At 34.8% G+C, this 23,335-nt stretch overlaps 1 long non-coding RNA gene across 1 annotated transcript; it reads right to left on the bottom strand.

The window, feature by feature from the left end:
• Positions 1-181: 181 nt before the first annotated feature.
• LOC117286335 lies at positions 182-23,325 on the bottom strand. The gene is made up of 3 exons (XR_004517465.1): positions 22,506-23,325; positions 20,276-20,365; positions 182-209 (listed from the first exon to the last, which is right to left on the bottom strand). It is a non-coding gene; the product is annotated as an uncharacterized LOC117286335 (long non-coding RNA).
• Positions 23,326-23,335: the final 10 nt, after the last annotated feature.

The raw sequence follows: 23,335 nt of genomic DNA, 5'->3' as shown, positions 1-23,335 counted from the left end.
CAATGAAAACCGTGCCACTTTTCAGGAAAAAGGCAGGACATGAAAGTTCCAATATGAGACCACATTTGGATGCAGCTCTGAATATAATACACCCAAGTAAAGTATGTACAAGAGAAAAATTAAAATCAAGCACACCTGTAATTCCAGCAATCAGGAGGCTGAGGCAGGAGAATTACTATGAGTTGGAGGCCTACATAGTGAGATCCTGTCTAAAAAAAAAAAAAAAAAATTAACTGTAAGAAAAGGGGCCTCAACTATAGTAAGTAAATCATCAAACAGAAATGATTTTATATTAAATCAAGCTTATAAACTGAAAAAGATTCATATTGGGTAGAAAAATGTAAATTAGTTATAAAGAAGACAACAGGACCGGGGATTTAGTTCAGTGGTTTGGCCAACTGCCTCACAAGTGCAAGGTCCTGAATTCAATCCTGGTACCAAAAAGTCAACAAAAATCTATGAAAATAACACCACTGGAATATGGAGTCCACATGAAAAAAGGTCCAAACACATTTTCGACTAACACTTCCTTGTATGAGATTTTGAAATGCTTTTGCCATTTCTCACTGTTAAAGCTGAATATAGCCACAGCTACGATAATAAACTAGTGGTGTTTTAATAATAAAGAAAATTATTTTCCTATTCATATCAAGAAATAGCAGAAATCATATTTCAGCAGAAGTCACATTTGTACATAAAAATGCTAAGCAGTAGCAACAGTAAATAAAAGTAGAAAGGGAAACAAAATAAGATATAGTGGACACATATCAATTCAATCCTTTGTTAGTAAGAAAAAAGCAACTTCTGAAAAAGTTTGGGAACTTTATTAAAGGCACATAGGATGAAAGGGAGAACTTAATGTTGCAGGGTTTGGAAGGTCAGAGACCAGGACAGAGAACTCAGGGTTTTGGCTGTGCAGTTTCTAGAACATCTCTGTCTTAGAAGTCAGCACCTGTTGGTAGGCCTTGTGCTCTCCATTCAGGGTTCTAAGTCCCGAGTATGAGATGAGAGCCTTAGAATGGCTGCCGCCGTTCTGATAAATAAGTTCCTTCTCCACCTACAGTTTTCACTTCCTACCTCACATGCCTCCTGTCATAATACCGGTGTGTGAACAGGGCTTGTCCCTATAAGGAATGAATGTCCAAGGGTGGCCCGAGTGGCTGCCCGTGCAGCCCACACCATCTCCAACCTGCCCACACCAGCCTCCCACTATATAACCAAGCCCCTTCCCACTTCTCTCTCCTCCTTTGTTCCCTTTACGCCAAACGGCCACCGTGCCGCTGCGGCTCTTTAATAAAGATCTCTCCTAGGAGCTCTGTCGGTGTGCGGAGTGATCCTTGGCAGGTGCCGGTTTCTTTCACTGAGTCCATGAATTGGACCAGCACAATTTAAGTCAGGAATCACCCATTTTCCCCATCATTATGGCTACAGAGTATGTGGGCCATATTTGTCAGCCCCACCAGAGCCATACAAAGATAGGGTTAGGGTTCTTTATGTGGTGTGAGATGAATAGAAGAGGTGGAGAAAAGAACAGGTGGACAGAAACATCAGGCATCCAATTACTAAAGAACATTAAATACAGAGAGATTTTATAGGGGTCCCATGAGATCCACCTAAATGATTTTTAAAAGAAAGAATCTGGGAGTAGTGAAGAAATAAATAAAAATTTTTAAAGTGTGAAAAAATTGAGGGCAATAACACTCATTCAATCAAAATGAAAACCTGTATTTTGATAAATTTTTCTCATTTATGAAAATAAAATATGTAATAAATATTTATCCTCTGAGAACATAGACAGCTTGGCTTCAGTTTCCACATTTGAGCTATATGAGATCTTACTTTCAATTCTTCATAAAGGACCCTATCCTTGCAACAATGCATTCTTGACACTTTAATCACCTTTGCTATTTTGTGTGTGTGTGCGTGTGGTGCCAGGGATCCAACTCGGGATCTTGTGCTTGGGAGGCAGGTGGCAGAACCACTGAGCCAAATACCCGGCCCTGCTGCCAAGATAACAGTGCCTGGCACCTATGGAAGGCCTTTAGATAGACCCTCTGTAGAGTTACTATAACTGCGGATCACAACTATAGCCCTCTTCAGCTGGAAGTAGCCAGAGCTGTCTTCACCCTTTCCCCCTCACAGCAGTTGGGGGTACTTCTTCAGAGGAGGAAATATTGCAGATAGGTAAGTTAATTAGATATCTTGTAGGCAGTTAGACAGGGCCACCCTCAAGGAGGCAACACAGCAAGGAGCCAACAGGGAGGGCAATCAAGACACATTCACTGTGGCCAGAATTGTAAAAGGAGAGAAACTGCTATACCTTTGTGCTTCCCCTGGGGATAAAAAACAGTGACTGATATCTAAATAGGTATCAATCACCTGGGTGGGGGGGCCAAGGTCTTAGCACAGCCTTTCCAGGAAATATCCCTGATCCCCACCCTTACTGAAAATCCCTGTATAGGCTTGCTTACTACGTGACTTTCTCCCTGATTTAACCCCCACTTAATCAATATTACCTGGTGACTGTACTTCTAATCTTATTGGTTGGTCATAATTTTGCCCCACCTCATAATTTTCCATTTGGTCTTACAGTTCTGTCCCACGATGTACCTGCCTCATCACATGGCTTTGCTGTATAAAACATCTGGAGAAGTGGGGTGAGCAGGCAACCCATTTTCCAGTCCCCCTTCTGTCTCTCTTAGACAAGCTTTCTTTCCCTCAATTATTTTTCCTACTCTTAAAAAAATGTGATCTTCAATCCTTGACAAAACCTATAAATACATATAAGGAACAAAGAATTCTAGAAAAGTTCAAGAAATATAAATGGCATCCAAAACGCTGACATAACAAGTTCCTAAAGCAGCTAATGTAACGGAGAAGACAAAGAAACCCATAAAGGATATACTGTATATAAGTTGAAAAGAAGCAGAAGGTACAAGATATCCTTGTAGACAAAACACACTCATATTAAATATAAGTGAAATTGTAAAGATGACCAAAAACTGTAATTATATAAGACATTTTTTTTGAAATGTAAAATAACAGAATGGATGTTAATGACACTACTGATCATAGCAATAACATTTACCAACTCACTGTCAAAGCCTAGGCAGAGTTCATCTCCCTCCTACGCCACTGTGTGTGATATTCCTTACTTTCCTCCTGTATGTGCTCCTTTGGGAACATTGTATATTTAGGCTGCTCCTACCAAATGAGGAAGCATGCATGGCTTGCTCTTATTTAAGTTTTATATAATTCTAGTTGTCAAACTAATTTAAAGTTGCTTGGCCCAAAGCATTTCAAAAGGCTACAAAGAATAATTCCATTGAATTACAGTGGTACCCTGGTTTACAAACTCAATTCTTTTCACAATTCTGGTCACAAACCAAACTGGACAGGAACGGAATCAAATTTCCCCATAAGCTCAACATTGAACCTAACCACTGAATTTGGTCCAGTTCTTGTCCAATTTGGTCTGCAAACAGAATTGTTGAAAGAATCAAGCCCATGAACTGAGGTACCACTATAAAACAGGGCTCTATAATTAGGTCTGTCTCTCCTTTATAGTAGTGTATGAAGAGAGGCAAATATTAAATGCTTAAAAGAGAACTCAAGGAAAAAATGTAGTGTGTAGCAAATAATCCAAAAGGAGCTACAAGGCAGCAATATAAGTAATTTAACTGCAAGTTGATCTAAATATTCTTATTAAAAATCAATACAGAAAATAGTTCCTTCGATATCAATTCTCTAAGATAGGGAAATTAAATGCTTATGATGATAGTTCTAATGGCCTGATACTACTAATTTTAAATAAGTGCATACTAATCATTTTTAGCAACTGTCCAGATGTGCATAAAAATGAAAAACATCAGGATGCTTAAAAATGAATAGTTACATCAGAAAATAGTGAAATCAGCACAAAAGTTTCAACAAATTTTTTGTTTTAAATTTTTATTCTGAGACAGGCTGACACCAAGTCATTAAATTGCCAAGACTGGGCTTGAATTTGTAATCCTCTCCCTCAGTCTCCCAGTGCACTAGGGTTATAGGCATGTCCAGCCTGGAACATAAATTTTCATTAAAGAGTTCTATTATTCCAGAAAGCAATGTCATAATTTAGATATTAAGAATTCTGAGAATTTATGACAAGAGTCTTTCTAAACAGACATTATCATAATCCATAAGAGGTTAACTGTAGAATACAAATCATCCTGAAAAAGCAGCTCAAATGCAAGTCAACTGTCAAACTTTTATTGTTTTCTGGTGCATGTCTGCCATCAGATGTACGTCTGATGTTATGTCTGGCACCTACTATATGTATGTTCTATAATACATATATGTTAAATAAAAGATTTCATTTCAATACCTGAATTAAAATCTCTTCCAAAGCAGTTTAAAGTTTTGAAGGGAATGGAAACAATAAATGCATGTCAGGTGATGGTAAGTGCTATAAAGGGATTCTGAATAAGAGAAAGCTTCTCAGGTGATATATGTGCTAGTACCTAAATGAATGCTGGTGTTCTAATAAAATTCATATACTTGAACCTGACAACATGATAGTAATAAGATGGAAGGCCTTTGAAAAGTGATTAAATCATCAGGGGCCCACCCTTATTGAAGGGGATCAATGCCTCTGAACAGGATGTTTAAGTGAGCTCCTCTGGCTCTCTTATACTATATGTGAACACATAGCAAAAAAGTGCCATCTAAGAGGAATGGGGTCTCAATGCACATTAAACCTGCTGGTACTTTAATCTTGGACTTTCCAGCCTCTAAAATGACAAGCAATATACTTTTATTGTTTATAAGTTACCCAGGCTAAGGTATTTTATTATAGCACTGGAACAAACAGGTAACGAAGGCCCAAGATGAGTGTACATGATGACCTTGGGGAACAGCAGGATGAGCAGTATGTCTGGGCACTGAATAAGGGGAAGAATCAGAAGATAACTCCAGAAAATGTATGGCCAAGAGAAGCCAGTTCATGTAGAATACTGACAGGTAGACAGTGCTTCTCAAAACTAAACTGTATTTGACTCACATAGGATCTTGAAAACTCACATGTAGGAAATGTGGGGTAGAGATGGAGATTCCACATTCTAACAAATTCATAGTTGATGCTATTGGTTCTTGAGACCCACTTTAAGTAGCAAGTCTGTAGTTTACAGCAAGGATTTCATTTTTATTCCAAGATGGGAAATCACAAGAGGGTTTTGAGAGAGGAGTGATGCCAATTTTATATCAATGTCCAACAAACTTGGGCTTACTTCCAATTGGATTTCATTGATGTTTTTCTATTTCTGTATCTATATCACAAATTAAGAACTGTAGATTTATAATATACTGGGTACCCTGCATGCCCAAGTCTTTTATCATTACATTTTTTCTCCTCATTCTCATATTTTTATCCTAATTTTGCATGTACATATTTCCAGATACATTTTAGAACTGTTTTGACAAATTTTAATAAAAAAGCTGTTAAAAGTTTGATGGAGATCATGCTGCAGCAGTATTTGCTTAAAAAGCACTACTGATTATATGAAATTGTTCCACACACACACATATATATATAAATTGAATTTTGGGAAACTTTAACAGTGCTGCCAACTTTGGAAAAAGTCATCCCAATTTACTGTGTTAACTTGGCATTGTACAGAAAAGGACAACCATATTGGTCTAGAAATGTTAATTTATTTTATTTTATTTTTTTTCCATGTGTTACAGGGGTAACACATCATACTAAATATGTAAGGTCATATCTACGAGGGTTTGATTACAGAAACTAATAAAGTATTCTCTAAATAATGAAAAAAGAATAAGACTATAAGAGTGAGAAGCAATTTAAATATGTTCAGGGACCATTTTCATCTCCAGAATTAAGGATTATTTTGATGTTACATCATTGCCTTTTCTCTTTTACTTTCCTTTTTAGTTTTATTTTAGGATTCCCTATTTTTTAATGTTCATATAGAGATTTCTTTAACTGAAATACCGAATAGTTTCTTTGATGTGAAAAACTTTAATAGTACACAGGATCCTAATGAGACAATTAATAATGTGAAATAGGAAGTAAAGGGCTAAAGGTGTAAGGAAAGTGGGAAGGGTGGGGGAAAGGTAATAAGGGAGAGGAAAAAAATATGAGAAACTGAAAAAATGGAAATAAAGTGTTTGTAAATGTGGAGGGGAGGAGGGGGTGAAGGGAGGGCAGGGACAAAGGGAAAAATGAGAATCAAGACCTATTATGTAAAGGTACAGAATCTCAATAATGAATGTAACTGTATTTGTATACCTAGATTGTACCAATAACCTCAATAAAAAGGAAAAAAAAAGTGTGATGGAGATCATGCTGCAGCAGTATTTGCTTAAAAAGCACTACTGATTATATGAAATTGTTCCAGCAAGAACAATTTATTTAAGCTCACTTTCTCTCTTTCAATAGAGTTCTCCAGATTTTTTTAGGAGGTACTTAAACATTTTTGTTACTTATCTTAAAATAATTTGCTTTTTGTTCTTATTGATGTGGAAGTTGTTCTTTCACTATAATATTTTCTAACTGGTTATTGTTGGTGTCTAAAAAGAGAATACTTAGTGAACTAGAATTCTTAATGTTTCTACCAGTGTTTCACTGAGGATCTTAGGTTTTCCCTGTATATAATGATATAATCAAGTCTCATCCTTACCAATTTTTGTATCTCTTGCTTGATGCTTTTATCCAATCACATTGTAATATTAAAGAATAACAGTTATTTCATGTTGTTTTTGGATGTTAATAGTATTTCATATACTAGAGTTTTTGCCCATCCCTCCTCATTCTCCCTTCCTTTCTGATCTTGACCAAATCTTAAGCCCCAGCGCCCTCAGCTGTGGAGGGGAGCTTATACTATTTTTCAAAATTTAATGAGTTAAAAAACATAAAACACTTAGAATAGTGTCAGATACACAGTAAAACTCAAGTGTTAGCTATATGTACTTACTTTTTTGTTTTAAAAAATTTATTAGTGCATCTGTGCAATATATGTTATGTTCATTTTGGGGAACTGGTACATGTATGTAGCATACACACACACACACACACACACACACACAAACTACATAGTCCTTCAAAAATCATTTACAGAAATACATCCCTATCCTACAAGAATCTGGAACATGGGCTGCAATAAAAACATCACATAAAATTTTAAACTTACTAATATTAGTAATTATATTAGCTAATAGAAACAATTATACTTTGGGGGAGTTTATGTTGATATTTCACTAAGAATTTTTGTGTCGATAATTGTTAAGACTAACTTATTTTCTGTAACTTATTTGCTTTTGTACATTTGGGTACTATTTCACTGACTTGAAAAGGGTATAGTATTTCATCTTAAATCATTCTCAATGGCCAGTGCCAAAGGAAGCGGAGTAGATTGGACCACTTGTTCCTATATAGGTAGCACTATTTGTGGAGACCCGACTTACTGATATTCTGAAAGTTGTCCCTAAACTCTTACGATAAATTCTAGAAAATGAGCAAGAGGGTGATTTTATAATTTATGGATATAATAAGCAACCTATAACCTATCCTCTTCCACAAACTAAATTACCCAGAGAAGTTACTTAACCTGTGCCCCAGTTTTCTCAACACGACTAATAGCACAGGGTTTTAACAAAGATTAAACAAGTTAATAAATACATATAATAACTTAGTTTTTGTCACATGGTAAATGAGAAAGTATATATTTTTAAATTTTTATAAGTGAAACTGTAATAAAAATTAGAAAATTTGGTTTCTACTTTTATATTCTAATATAATTTTAAAAGATCTCTCCTTGTTAATATACAAGAAAGAATATTGTGCAAGTCAAGGCTATAATTATGTCCCACCGGCATTTACTACACATTTATAGAACCAATGAATCAAAAACTTCAGAGTTCAAATGCCACTCTATTCCTTCGTTGATGATATCTTACCATGTGAGTTTGTACAATAAAATAATTTTGCACACATTTCCAAAAGAGAAAATGACATAATATCTAGTTCAGAAAAGCTAGATGAATTTTTTTTCCTAAGAAAAACTACTTAAGATTAAAATGTCAAAAAATACTTTGGCTAGTGAGGTTAATTAGAAATGTTAGAAATTGGTAAAGAATACAGCAAAGGTTGGTGTCCAGTGATTTAGAAGAAATACAATGATTAATGATGGGTAGAAGTGAAGGTAGGAGGTAAAAAAGTAAGTATAATTAGAAAAGCTTTAAAAACATTCAGTTTAGTTTAACAATGTAGATAATGGATAATAAAAATTACTTAATTATACACGGCTATAGACAAAGAGCAGCCATCCCCCACTTCTGATAATATAATTTCATTAATCTTTGAATTTATAGGCACAGCACTTTCCTAAACTAATATATTGCTAATTGCTATACTTTTTAAGACTTATCTTTCTCCAACAATTAAAGCAATAGTAATTTTTTAAAGTAATAGTTTGAGGAAAGCCAGGGTACTAGCAGCATGGTCCATGATTATTCAAAAAGCTAAAGGAGAAGTTAAATCAGTATTTGATAAATTCACTTATTCACTGAAGAAGCATTTACCTAAATGCCTATGAGAAAGAGATAATGCTAAGTGAACAGGAAAGGTTATAATCATAAATTCAGTTGCTACTCTTTTTTATTTTTTTGTTGTTTTTGATTTTGGTTCCAGGGATTGAACTCAGGACCTTGCACTTGCAAGGCAGGCACAGTGTCACTAAGCTAAATCCTTGGCCCTGCTACTCTTTTTTAATGTGTGTGCAGTACTGGGGATTGAACCCAGGGACCTTCAAACTGAGCAACATCCCCAGGCCCCCCATTTTAAATTTTGTTTTAAATTTTGAGACAGAATCTCTAAGTTGCTAAGTAGTTTGGGCTAGTCTTGAATTTGTGATTCTTCTACCTCAGTCTCCCAGAGTGCTGGGATTACAGGCATGCAAGACAATATCCAGCTCAATTACTACTCTTTTTGAAGAGTATAAGAAGCAAGATAGATTATGTAAAGGTACAAATTTCCAATGATGAGTGTCATTATATTGTATGCCTAAAATAAACCAATAAATTTAACAGAAAAAAAAAGTATAAAACTTTGTGGAAAAACCAGATAAATAGCTGAGGCCATGTTTTTGTCTCTTGTATTCTATCTTTGTTTTAATTTTTGTACCAGGGATCGAACTCGGGTCTTTGTGCTTGCAAGGCAGGCGGTGGAACCACTGAGCTAAATCCCCAGCCCTGTATTCATTAATTGTGGCTAGTTTGTTCAAAGTCTTGAATGCCAAAGGAGTTTCATTTTTGGAAATGGGAAACTACTAAAGGTATTTAAAAAGGGAAACTGCTAGAGATCTCTGAGGTGAATGACGAATTTCTAACTATATTTTAGGACAATATCTCCAACTGTATTGGTTTTGGTGAGACAAGAAACTCAATACCTTAGGAAGGTATTATAATAGGCCAAGCAAAAGGTGACCCTTATCTAGTTATGCAGAGAGAGAGAGAGAAAAAAAAGAAACAATTACAAGATACTCTCTAAGGTAAGTATCAATGGATCTGGTTTGGATTTGGTATTATAGACAAAAAAAAAAAAAGAAAGAAAAAACATTTTTAAAAACCCAAAGGCGTCAAATGATACAAATATATCAGAATGACAGACAGACTACAAATGGCCACTGCAGGATCATTTCTGCTAAATGAAGAGATGTAGAATGAATGGACAACTATTCTTCATCATGTCTTTGTGCTATACACTCTTCCAGTCTAATGAAGTCTATAGACTCTATTAAAATAATGCTGCTAAATGTACGAAACAAAAACCAGGAGTACATTACAAAAGCAGGCAACTAAAATATAGTCATCAAAATATTAAAAATCATAATACTGTGAAATATATGCTTTTTACTAATACATTAAAATTAAAAATAGCAGAAGATCTAATAACACGATTCTGAAGTAGTTTAAAGTGCAAAATGATATTTTAGGGCATTTGGTGCAACTATAACATCATAGAAAAATATCTGTGATTGATGTGGGTGAATACTTATTGGATTTATTGTATATGTGCTCATAATTAAGGGAAATGCTAAATTTTAAGTAGAGATATGAAAATAAAGATGTATCTTTTTCCCATCCAACCTCACAGAATGCCCAAACTGTATTAACGTGGGAGCCAATGGAACACAAGTTAAAAACTCTTGATTAAAAAATAAGATTGGGAGGGCCAGAGATTTAGCTCAGTGGCTCTACCACCTGCCTCACAAGAGCAAGATCCCGAGTTCTATTCCTGTTACAAAACAAACAAACAAACCAAAGTTTGTGATTTTAAAAAAAAGTGTTACAGTTCAGATCTAAAATGACCTCCAGCCGGTGATTTAGCTCAGTGGTTCTGCCGCCTGCCTTGCAAATGCAAGGACCTGAGTTTGATTCCTAGTACCAAAAAAATTAATTAATTAATTAAAATAAAATGACCGCCCAAGTTTCACATGTTTGGAAAGTGACTGGATCATGGCGGTGACGTGGTCGACTTGCTGGTAAGAGGCCTTGTCAGAAGAGGAAGGTCACACTGGGCATGACCTGGAATGGTGTATCTCCCTTCCAGACTCATCTTTTTCTGCTTTCTGGCCACCATGACATGAGCATCTGTCCTCAACCAAACCTTTCTGCCATGACATTTCTGCCCAGAAGCCAGCTAACTAGCGACTGAAATTGTGAGCCAAAATAAACCTCTCCTCCTTGAAGTAGTGGGTGCCGGGTATTCCGTCTCAGTGACAAGGAAAGTGACTAAGACAAAATGATATGTTAGGCAGGAAAAGATTAAGTTACGCAAAGATAGCTTGGCAGATGGTATGAGAGGGATAGGAATAGTTTCAAAATAAGTCACTTTTTTCTTGTTCTTTTTTTGGAGAGAATAAGAATGCATTCAGTGGGGCAGGAGAGATAAAAGGTGTATGCACATCTTTGTATGAATGAATGAATAAGAACTGAACAGATAATAACTTGAAAAAATAAAGAAAAAGCATTGAAATAGTAAAAATAACAGATTTAGTTCATCAGTAAATAAGTGCTTCTTTATTTTATATTCTATGCTAAAACTAACTAACTTTCCACCCTCAACTTTGCAGTCTTCCCAGCTTCCACAAGTCTGAAGAGGGCCAGTACTGATTGGGATTGAAGAAAAGCAAAGAAAAGGTCTGTGCCAAGGAATGAAAATCATTGAGAGCAGGAGGCTAATTTTTGCTGCTTTTCTCCAAACACTTCTCTAATCGTTCTAGTGCTTCAGATACCTAGAGGTTTAATGCTGCCACTTGGCAGTCTACTTCCAGTATCTTTTCCACCAAAAATCAAGATTCCAAAAGAAAGATCAGTGAGAGTGTTAAGATACTTACATGGTTAAAGTAATTAATCTCTAAATCTGAAGCACTCTTGAGACAAGGAATATCCTGTGGCTATTATAAGGATAGTAAACTTATAACCTTATAGGTTAAATAACTACTTCAATAAAAAGACTGAGGAAGTTGTTAAATATAAAGTTTTCGTATATTCCTCGTCCCTGGACTTGCTTTCTTATTCATACACCTTTCCTCTTCTGTATATATTAGGGTGTTAAAAAGATGCACACTTGCACATACATGCAAGAAAATTAGGGGGATGTTATAATCAGCTTAGCCTGTTTCTCATTCTTGGGAGAAATTTTTAGCTCATTGGGTTTGGTAAACAAAAGGGTACTGGAGAAGCAAAGATTTCACAATTAAATATATTTGTGTTCAGAACCAGCATTATTAAAATAATTAACTTTTATTTTACCTTTCAATTATCTTTTGAAGACATAATACAAAAAGTTGAATAGGCTTATCATACATTGAGAAGGATGAGAATTTTATACACTTCAGGTTTACAAATGAAAATTATTGCAAGGTTTTAATCATATGCAAATCCGTACTGAACTATCCTGATTACTGTAGGCTCATACAATTAAGTGCCCAATCTATTATAGTGCACATAAAAATTAAGCACATATTTGTTATCAAAGTAGGAAAGAAACACTTAGGATCTAACTGTTATTTTGAGCACTGTTTAGGCCCAAGACTCAGCACTCAGTAACACACTTGCCAAATTAGCCTTCTGGCTTCTGGCTGGCACTCAGAAGTTCCACAGTGCTTTCTCCAGTGGCCCTGTCTTCACTTAAGTGCTATCACAGCACTGGCTGGGCTGGAAGCTCAGCTGAGCTGCCAACCTGGTACATGCTTCCCAGCCAACCAGGCTGGCAATACAATTTCCTATCTCAACCAAATCATGAAATTAATAATATCTATACTACCTATACTCTGAAGATAGTCTCAATACAGAAAAATCTAATTTATGGGACCAGGACTTGACTTCAAACATTAGCTGCCTCTTGTTCCCCACGGATTCAAAGGCGAGGTTTTAATAGCTCAGGGGCTGTCTCATTAATGTAATTTGAAGACAAAGAAAACTGAAAAGCAGAAAATTTAATGGAGAAACAGAAATGTAGTGACTTGATGCATTAGGAGTTTGGTACTCGTACTACAAGAATTACTAGACTTGCTGCTGCTTTCCATCCTCAAGAATGCCAAATATTTTCTGTAATTCAGCTATTCCCGAGGAGTGAGGGATTTAGCCTAGTGGCCACCGCTTGAGGCACAAGGTCCAAGTTCACAGTGGTGGTAAGGGGCAGCGGCCACATAACTATTCCCATGGTCAGTTTATTCATACCATATATAAATAGGACAGGAAAAGTTTATTTCTAAAGCTTAATCATTTTGCGGATGCTAGTGTGGAGTTTCTGGAAGATGTTCTCTGAAATAGTCTTAAACTGGTAAAGAGAGCATAGTGGGGGGCATGGATAAGTCACAAGTGCTTGGTCAACTTCCAACACCCAGGACATCCTAGAAACCTACAGAAGGGAGCACACCCAGGTCAAGATGTATGCAGAGCTACCAGCAGGCAAACTCTATTTAAGGAGTCTAATGCTCTACAAACAAGCCAAGAAATCAGTTTAGTTTGAAAATTACACCATCCTGTCTTTACATGAAGAAGACAAAAAGCTCTGGCAATAAGATTTCTTGTATCCATAGGCCTTTTATGAAGATGATGATATTTAAGGATGGAAAGGCACTACACCTAGATTTGTGGATATCATATTTTTGTGTAGCGTATATTTGCTATTTTAATCATTTTTAACATGTTAAATTAGGACTTCGGTACAAAATTGCCTACCAGTCTGAAAAGTTCAGTATTAGTTTCACTGCCATATTTGGGTTTGTTTTGGGAGGGGAGTTCAAATGGTGTGTTGTAAAGATGCCTAAAGGAATTGGTAAGAGGGGTATAAAGTCTTTAATTGACCCTGAGACATCATTGAAAAAGAGATTTGTTCCAAAGGGTACAAACCGTCATTTACTTCCACCTATATTTTATAGATATAAGAAGTAGATTGTTGTGAGAAGTAGAATAGGTCTCAAAGTTTACACTACTGACACAAGAACAGAATCAAGTGGGATAAATATGAAAAAATTTCAGCCTTACTAGATTTATGCTAATTGACTATATGTTCAATTAAAAAGAAGAGACCATATCTCAAATACTGCAAATATGTGACTGAAGATGTTTCTTAAAAGAGTCTTAGGAATTCAATAATTTAAGGGAATCCCCATATAACATGCCAATTTATTTGTTTCTTACATTTAATTATTGTAGACATTTTCAGGAAATGTATATATAAGCAGAAGATACCAGTGTTAGAAAACAAAAGGCATTTGCATTCGAAAAAGTAAAACATGGGCTGGGGAATTAGCTCAGTAGTTCTGCTGCCAGCCTTGTGAGCACAAGGTCCCAAGTTCAATCCCTGGTTAAAAAAAAAAAAAAAAAAAGATTAAAATGTGAAATATGAAAGTTGAAGTCCCATGGAAGTCAGGAATAAAACCTAAAAGTCCACCATTAATACTTCTTGTAATTTCAGCCAATGCAATAAGATAAGAAAAAAAGGGGGCATAATTGAAATACTGAAAAAAAGGCTTAAAATTATTAAATAATCATATATCCTGAATATCAAGAAACTCAACTGAAAAAGTATTGGAACTAGGTCTTATAATTTATATAACATTAGGTATGAATTTAGTAAAGTAGGCAAATGGTTCTATAAAAATAAATTTTAGTATCAACACTACCAGGTATAAAATATAGTATAGGTTCAGTATCCCTTATGTGAAATACTTGGGTCCATAATTGTTTTGAATTTTGGATGTTTGTAAATTTTTAAATATTTATATATACATAATGATATATATTGGGTATGGTACCAAGTCTGAACATGAAATTAATTTATGTTTCATATATACCTGATACACAGTCTAAAAGTAATTAATATAATATTTTTTAAATAATTTTGAGCCAGAAACAAATTATGAAGAATTTTTCATTTTGACCTGGGTGAGGTGGTACATACTAGGGAGAGGCTGAGGCAGAAGGATCACTGAGTTTGTGGCCAGACTGGGCTACATAATGAATTTAAGGCCAGCCTGAACTATATAGTGAGATCCTCTCGCAAAACAAAGCAAACAAAACAACAAAAATGCAAACACGGTACAATAAAACATTTATTAAAAAAATAATTTTCCATTTGTGGTATCATGCTGGCACTGGGAAAGTTTTGGATTTTGGAGCACTTCATATTAGGGAAGCCAAAATTGTACTATAATGAGAGGAAATTGATCATAGTAAGTAATGATAGCTAAGAACATTAGTGCTTCAATATACATCATCAATCACCATAATCATGCTATTATATAATAGTAGCATGATAATGGATATTACTATCATCATTTTAAAGGCAAAGAAACTGAAGCCTTAATCAGAAATTTACCCCAAATCATATACATAGCCAGTGTCATAAAAGGAATGCAAATGAACTCTGTCAAATTCCACAAATGAGCGTAGCACTATGCCCAGTCTAGTCCAGGAGAAAAAAAAAGGCCTGTTAGGAAACAGCTGTGAGTACAGAGAAAGAAAGACTAATATTGCTGACAAAATATATATTGGTGCAATGGGGGGCAATTTCAATGACCACATCTCAGAATGTGTTAAAAATGTATTTATCACTGTGGACATTGATGTCTATACAAAGACATTTGTCATACTTGTTTATTACAATAATAACAAAAAGTAGTCACAGTCTATGTGCCCCAAAATGAATCTACTTCTTCCAGTCTTTCCAATTTGCTACCATACAATTGCTCATAATAGGGGATAATGATCCCTTCATACATCTGTGGTATCAGCTGTAATGTCTCTCACTCGCTCTTTCTTTTTTTTTTATTTCTTTGGGTACAGGGATCGAACTCGGGACCTTGCACTTGTGAGGCAGGTGGCAGCACCACTGAGCTAAATCCCCAGCACAATGTCTCTTTTCTAAATCTAATTTTATTTGGGTCTTTTGTGGTATCAGTTGTAATGTTTCTTTTATTCATTTCTAATTTTACTTAGGTGTTCTCTGTTTTTCTTGGTTTGGATACAATATAAGTACTCAAAGATATGAATTAATTAAATTACAGTGCTTGAATATATTGAATGTCACTCAGCCAATAAGATCATCCCTTATAATAATACTTGATACAGGAAAACTCTTATAAAAAGCAAGAAACAAAACCACAATGCATATACTTTTTTTAAAGGATGTTTTTATATTAAGAGATTTTTAAAAAATGAAAACAAGGGTACCAATATTTTAAGTTATTTCTAGTTGAAAACTATAGATGATTTTCACTATCATTTCATACTTTTGCTACCTTTTACAAATGTAACAAAATATCAAAATATTAAACTCAAAATTAAGTTTAAAAGATAAACTGAAGTAGTCAAAATAGAAATGCATTTTGAAAACAATTCCCTTAATTAAAATTATTTTTCCTATGATATTGCTAATTTTATTTCAACATAATTTGTACCTGTAATTCTTTGTTACTGAAGGCATTTCTTGTCTTAGAAAAAACTGAAATAATCTACCTTACCTAAAATAAATCATTTAATGTTCATCTATATGTCATTTATATTATAGCAAAATTCCAGAAAGTAATTAATATATAAGATGATCTATTCAAGTGAAGCCATCACAAGGCAAGAAACTAAAAGGAGAAGGTGAAAAAGTAAAAAGAGCCAACAAAAGGCCAATAATAAGTCAGTACATATCAGTTATAACCATCAATGTCAATGGCCTCAACTCACCAATCAAGAGAAATAGACTGGCAAAATGGAAAAAGAAGCAAAATCCAACAATATGTTGTATACAAGAAACACACCTAGTGCAAAAAGAAGCCCACAGACTGAAAGTGAAAGGATGGAAAACAATTCTCCATGTGACAGGAGCCCAGAAAAAAGCGGGGGTAGCAATCTTATTTGTAGACAAAGTAAATTTCAAACCAAAACTGATTGTAGTATTATTGATGTAGGACAGTACTGTATCATACCTCTGTGAATGTAAAATATCTTGTACCTGCTTTATGATACATAGTAGTGACCATGCTTTATAAGAGCTATATTTAATGATATTACTCTAGAATGTTCTCTTTCCAGATGATGATTAAGATGCTAAAAAAAAAAAAATGGTCCCAGGCACCACAACAGCAACAGAAATTTGCTGTTTTCTGGATATTATTCTTTTCTTTGATTTTTTTTTTAATGGAATGTGCTGAATGTCTGTAATTTTGTACAGATGACCGCAGAACATGGAAAAGCTGTTGCTGCTAGTGATGCATAACATACTGCTATTATTGGTCTTTTTATATAAATATAAATATATATATATATACATATATATAATTTGAATTTTTGGAAACTTTAACTGTGCTGTCAACTTTGGAAAAAGTTATCCCAATTTACTGTGTTGATTTGGCATTGTACAGAAATGGACAGCCATATTGGTCTAGAAATGTTAATTATTTAATTCTTATTTTTTATTTTTTTTCCATTTGTACAGGGTAACACACTGTATTAAATATGTAAGGTCATATCTATGTGGGTTTGAATACAGAAACTAATAAAGTATTCTCTAAATAATGAAAAAAATAATAGGATAAGACTACAAGAGCAAGAAGCAATTTAAATATGTTAAAGGACCATTTTCTTCTTCAGAATTAAGGATTATTTTAATCTTACATCATTGCCTTTTCTTTTTTACTTTCCTTTTTAGTTTTATTTTAAGATTCCCTATTTTTAATGTTCATACAGAGACTTCTTTAACTGAAATACCGAATAGTTTCTCTGGTGTGAAAAACTATAATAGTACACAGGATCCTAATGAGATAATTAATAATGTGAAATAGGAAGTAAAGGGCTAAAGGTGTAGGGAAAGTGGGAAGGGTGGGGGAAAGGTAATAAGGGAGAGGAAAAAAATATGAGAAATTGAAAAAATGGAAATAGTGTTTGTAAATGGGGAGGGGAGGAGGGGGTGAAGGGAGGGCAGGGACAAGGGGAAAAAATGAGAATCAAGACCTATCATGTAAAGGTACAGGATTCCAATAATGAATGTAACTGTATTGTATACCTAGATTGTACCAATAAACTCAATAAAAAGAAAACAAAAACAAAAACAAGTGAAGCCATCAAAGAAAACAATGATTTAAACATAAAAAAATGTAAGTCAAGAACAAGGAGACAGCCTCAATTATATGGGAAAACTGTTCTCTAAATATTAAAAATAAATTATAAAGTAAAAGCCAAGACTTGAAACAGACTAAATCACAGAATAAGAATAAAATTAAACCCACACAATTTTGAATAGGAAATGAGTACAGATGACTAAGAACAAAGAACAAAGGCTAATTATAGCTTCTCCCCAAAAGACATAAAGTAAGATTTGAAAGCCCTTTGAAAAATCTAAAATATAAGTTGACATATTAGTAACAATAAAAGATACTTTGATTTTATGTAAGTTTCATATTGGCAATTACAATTACTCATAACACCACCAAGAGACAGGGAATAAGTAGCAAAACAAAACAAATAAAATATCTGTTCAGTCAAATCAATGGATACTGCTAAATCAGTGTTTAGTTTACTTTTGTTTTGTTTGAGACAAGTCTCACTACGTAGTTCAGACTGGCCTTGAACTCACTAAATAGCCCAGGCTGGCCTCCGATCTCAGCCTCCCAGGAGCTGAGATTGCAGGCTCATGCCACCATTCCCAGTTTAAATCATTTTATAATATTGAATGTCTCCTTCTTGTGAAGTACTACTTTTAAATTCATTATCTTGAATTAGTAAAAACAACTCTGCAAAGTAGATAGTGTTTAATGGGTCAGAAATCAAAGAGAAACTGCCTAGCATCCAAGAGTCTTGCTTAGTGTCACAGCCAGAAAATGGCAGGGTTAGGGTTCAAATCCAGACCTAGCTGATGCCAGAGGCCATATCTATTTACAGAATGCAAACTTTCAGTTCTTCAACCTAGACGATCTGAGTATTCTGTAGGCCTTCGACAGCTGCCTAAAACTTTTTTTTTTTTTTTTTTTTTTTTGGGTACTGGGGATCGAACTTGAGTCCTTGAGCTTACGAGGTAGGCGGTGGAACCACTGAGCTAAATTCCTGGCTCCTAAAACTTTTATTTTAAATAAAATGTCAGCTTGTTGTTATCTAGTTTCATCCACCACAGAAGTAATGATCAAACTGAAGGGGGTGATGTCAGCAAAGAACTGTTAAAATCAAGAAGAGAAAAACTAACATCACAGATGTGATTTAATATAAATAACTGATTCCTAACCTGGATTTGGTGACACACGTATGTAATCCCAGCACTCTGTGAGGCTGAGGCAAGAGGATCACAAGTTCAAGCCCAGCCTGTAAAATTTAATGAATTAGTGAGACCCTGTTTCATAATAAAAAGGGCTGGTGATGTAGCTCAGTGCAAGGTCACTGGGTTCAATTCTCAGTGCACACACACATACATACATAAATGCACACATAAGTAAAACTGAATCCTGCTACCCTTCATTATTCAAAACAAATAGCATAATAAGCACTGCTATTTAGTTTAGGATAAGTCAGAAATCTCAGTAACCTGGACCTACTACTTTAACATTTCTAGACATTAGTACCATCACCTAGAAAAGAGGCAAAATAATAGTACATACCTTATAGAGTCGTTACCTAACTAAATTAGACAATGGAAATAATGCCCTTAGCACGGTGCTTGGCATATAGTTAGTGCTCACAGGAAGTGAAATAATCACAGGCCACATATTATTTAAAAATAGAAAAATATTCATGTGAGTAAATTATTGTTTAAAATAGTTAAAATATTTTGGTCTTAAAGACTAAATTTTTTGAAAATGCACTTTTATAATACTCTGTGCTAACAGGGATAATTAAGGTTAATTGTATTCTTAAAAGGCAAATGTATATTGCCTTTCAAGAAATAACAGGGTACAGGGCCAGGGATTCAGTTCAGTGGTTCTGCTGCCTGTCTTGCAAGTGCAAGAACCAATCCCCGGTACCAAAAAGAAAAAAAAGAAATTATACAGTGCATTGTAAGTTAATTTTTAAAATGTTGATATCAATTAATTTTGCTATGGAATTAAAAAATGCTTGTGATATGGAATTAAAAAATGCTTGTGATATGCTTTAGCTTAAAAATCTATGTATACATTTTGTACAGTATAACAACATGAATAAAAAATAGCTGGGACAATACTGAAATATATACCTAAATTACTTCTAGGTAAGGACATTTCACTTGCCCTTACTTTTCTCCACACTTAATCAATGTGTATCCCTTCAATTTAAAATATAAGTAGACTGTCACAGATTTTAAAACTTAATAGTGAATTCAAACATGGGATGAAAGTACTCTATTTGCCAATGGGGCACAATCAATACAACTTTTTTTCTTTTTTTGTCAAAACTTTTTCACTATCAAAAACTTTAAAGCTTTGGATGTTTACTTCTAGGAGGAATCCATCCCCAAAATACCAATACAGAAAGAAAAAAAAATGTTACTGAGATTTTCAATCAAAAAATTTTGGAGGAGGGGTTGGGGACCTCGCTCAGTGGTTCCACTGCCTGCCTTAAAAGTGCAATGGCTGGAGTTCCATCCCTGGTACCCCCCCAAAAAAAACCTGGAGGAAAAAGCAATGTCTACAGAAATCGAATGGCTAGATAAAACAACACACTATTAGGAAGAAAATGTCTGAAATATTTTTAATATCCTGAGAAAATATTTAACATGCATTATATGAGAACAAAGAGGTGGAATTCAAACCTCTATTAACAGTATGATTCCAGAGTCCGTGGGTTTAGCTCAGTGGTGCTGCTGCCTGCCTTGCAAGAAAAAGGTCCTGAGTTCGATCTCCTGTACCACAAAACAAAAACCATATGAAGTCAAATATACAAAAAATGGTGTATCTTCTTTAGAAGCAAATTCCTAAGAAAGATAATTCTACTATATTATTTAAACCTCACAGTAGATGACTTTTTAACATTTATTAAGCTACAGAGACCTTAACATTTGTTTTAAGTAGTAATGAGCTTAGGTAAGTTGGCACCCTCTGCCATTATTAACTGTGGGTCAGTGTTGCAGGCCCAAGAGGCATATCAGCACTTTAAACTCAAGAAGCTATTCTAGAACATTCAAATCAAATTTAAGATTTCATATAAAATCTCAGAATCTTAATATTTTAGGTTTAAATTAGAAATCCTGATCTAATATATTTTTATTATTCAATGACCATTTAATATTCTTCTTTCTGATACAAACTATAGCTCAATATTCTCATCCTTTTAATCACCACCCCTAATAATCGCAACATGCTCCAGATACTGACCCTTTATGCCCTCCTTTCCCACTAGTTCCTTGGCTCAAACACACTAGTAGCTTGGCCATGACTCCTATTGGGTCTACCTACCAGAATCCTACCCTTGGGGCTTTCTCCAGTGTCTCTCTCTCTCATTTCTTCACTCATGGCACTTAGTACATTCCACCTGGCATTATGGTCTATTTGTTCAGAGTGTATCCTATCAGAGGTCAGGGATATGCCCAGCACACAGATCAATACTAAATAATTACAGTTTTTGCCAATGGAATAGAAGTATAGCAGTTTCAAATGAGCAGTAACTGGCAAATTAGTTTATAATCTTACATTCCAAAGCTAAAAATATTTTTTAAATTCCAAACTTAATATCTTTTTAAAAAATGACTATTAAAGCAAAATGTAAGAATTCTAAGCCTACGTGGAAAAAAAAAATGAAAAACACTAAATGGGTATAAAGTGACAACACCTTTACATATGCTATAGTTAAAAGAAATGTAGAAACTATTGTGGTCTGGTAAAATGAAGGCAAGGTATCCTAACTGCAGAATGAGAAAAATACTTTAAAGATAATTTCTATTAACCACTTGGGGTCCTATTTGGAAGATGTAATACATTAAAAATAACTCCTGAGAAGCCTGCAATATAAGTTAAGATACTTTTATTATTCTAGTAATTATAACAAAAATTTAGTAAAAGAAAATGACTAAAAACTATCAGCATACAAACATTCCAAGTTTCTGTTTCCTGTCCTTTAATATTTTCCATTACACTAAAATAGTTCCTTAGACTTTCATCATTAAGTAGGTGGTTAAAAACGATTGTCTCTTTGTTCTTTTATTTACAAGTTTATTTTAGGTTAAGGGTATAAGGCTGGGGTTCGATTTCAACACAATCCCCTACTCCTGTAAAGTTCATCTTATTTTGGTGATGTTTAAATATTTTATGATGGACATATGCTAGAAGTAAACTTGTCACTTATTTTGAAAGTAAAACTTTCTTTAAATAAAAATACTCAAACATTTTGAATTATGGATTCATAGTGTATAGAACATTCTGATGTTTTGATAGTACTTTCAAGTAGCTAGATTTAGGTAACTTAAAATAAGCATGCCAAATTGGAAGAAAACAGTGAAGAAAGGTGAAAATCTGAATCAGTCATCTTCCTGGGCTTGTCACAGTAAGATTAATTTTATAAGTCTTCAGTGAAGCTATCCATACATTTGAATATCAGAGAATACTAAAATTAAGAAATTGCTTCTAAAATTTTTTTTCTCTCATTGAGTCTATTGGTACATTTTAGGGATACAGTACAGTTACATTCATTATTGTGATCTTGTACCTTTACATGACAGGTCTTGGTTCTCATTTTTTCCCCTTGTCCCTGCCCTCCCTTCACCCCCTCCTCCCCTCCCCATTTATAAACACTTTATTTCCATTTTTCATTTTCTCCTATTTTTTTTCTTTCCCTTATTACCTTTCTCCTACCCTTCCCACTTTCCCTACACCTTTAGCCCTTTTCTTCCTATTTCACATTAACCAGCATGTTTTGATTACCTGCTGTGTGTAAACTGCTGTTAAGGACCAGGGATGCCTTCACTCTTTGTTTATTACTCAGCTTATTTCATTGTAGTCGTGGTTGACATGAAATGGTAAAATATCTAATATGCCAGAAACACTCACGCTAGTTAATGCCAGGAAGAAGTCACTGGAATATTCCAAATCCTCCTTTGATCTTGTTTAAAATTAATTGTACATGTAAAAGATTAAGTAAATTAAAGTCATACACTTTGTACTTACGACTTCTCATGGTTCTTGGAAAGCCTAAATAATGTGCTTGAGAAATATCCTCTGTTTTCTGTACATATTAGCATGAGAAAATGAAAACTGAAGAAATAAGTAAAAAACTGAACAACTTTCTCAAGCTACTAAATATATAGTACTTAGGCCCAAGTATCACTGCATCTATTGTAAGATGTAAAAATTAAAAAAAGAAAAGAAAAAGACCCTGATGGGCCTGAAGATACTCCAACACAACCTTGCAACCAATAGGAAAACTTTCCCTAAATCTGGATTAGTGTTTTATGTCTTTATCACAAAACTCAAAGAGCACAAACATGTTAACGGACACCCAAATGGCTAGACACACAGTTTGAACAATCATCACTTGGAAGCAACTGCTGTTTTTAAAGACTCTTAAGGGGTAAAAGATAAAACAGTGAAGGGAAGAAAAGCGGGATTCATTTCTCTAAGCTATATTTGTAACGCCTCTTTGTAACAGGGAGTTAAAAATGTGGAGTAGCCGAGATGACAAGAACGCAGCCTGTAATGGGGAATTGGGTCGGAGCGTGAGGGGTGAGCGGAAGGGGTTCATCAGGACTGGCCGGGAGAGGCTGGAGGACTGGGTGAGAGGATGGATAACAAACGGCAAGGGCTGGGGCTGGACCCGAAATGTCGCAGGATGCCTCACCCCAGCGGCGCGCGCGGGTCCGTTTCCACCGAGGGCGCCCAAG

This window comes from Fukomys damarensis, unplaced genomic scaffold (assembly GCF_012274545.1).
Source record: "Fukomys damarensis isolate Sample0158 unplaced genomic scaffold, DMR_v1.0_HiC HiC_scaffold_16, whole genome shotgun sequence".
NCBI classification, from domain to species: domain Eukaryota; kingdom Metazoa; phylum Chordata; class Mammalia; order Rodentia; family Bathyergidae; genus Fukomys; species Fukomys damarensis.
The sequence above is the reverse complement of the archived record's forward strand: the minus strand, read 5'-3'. Positions and strand labels throughout refer to the sequence as shown.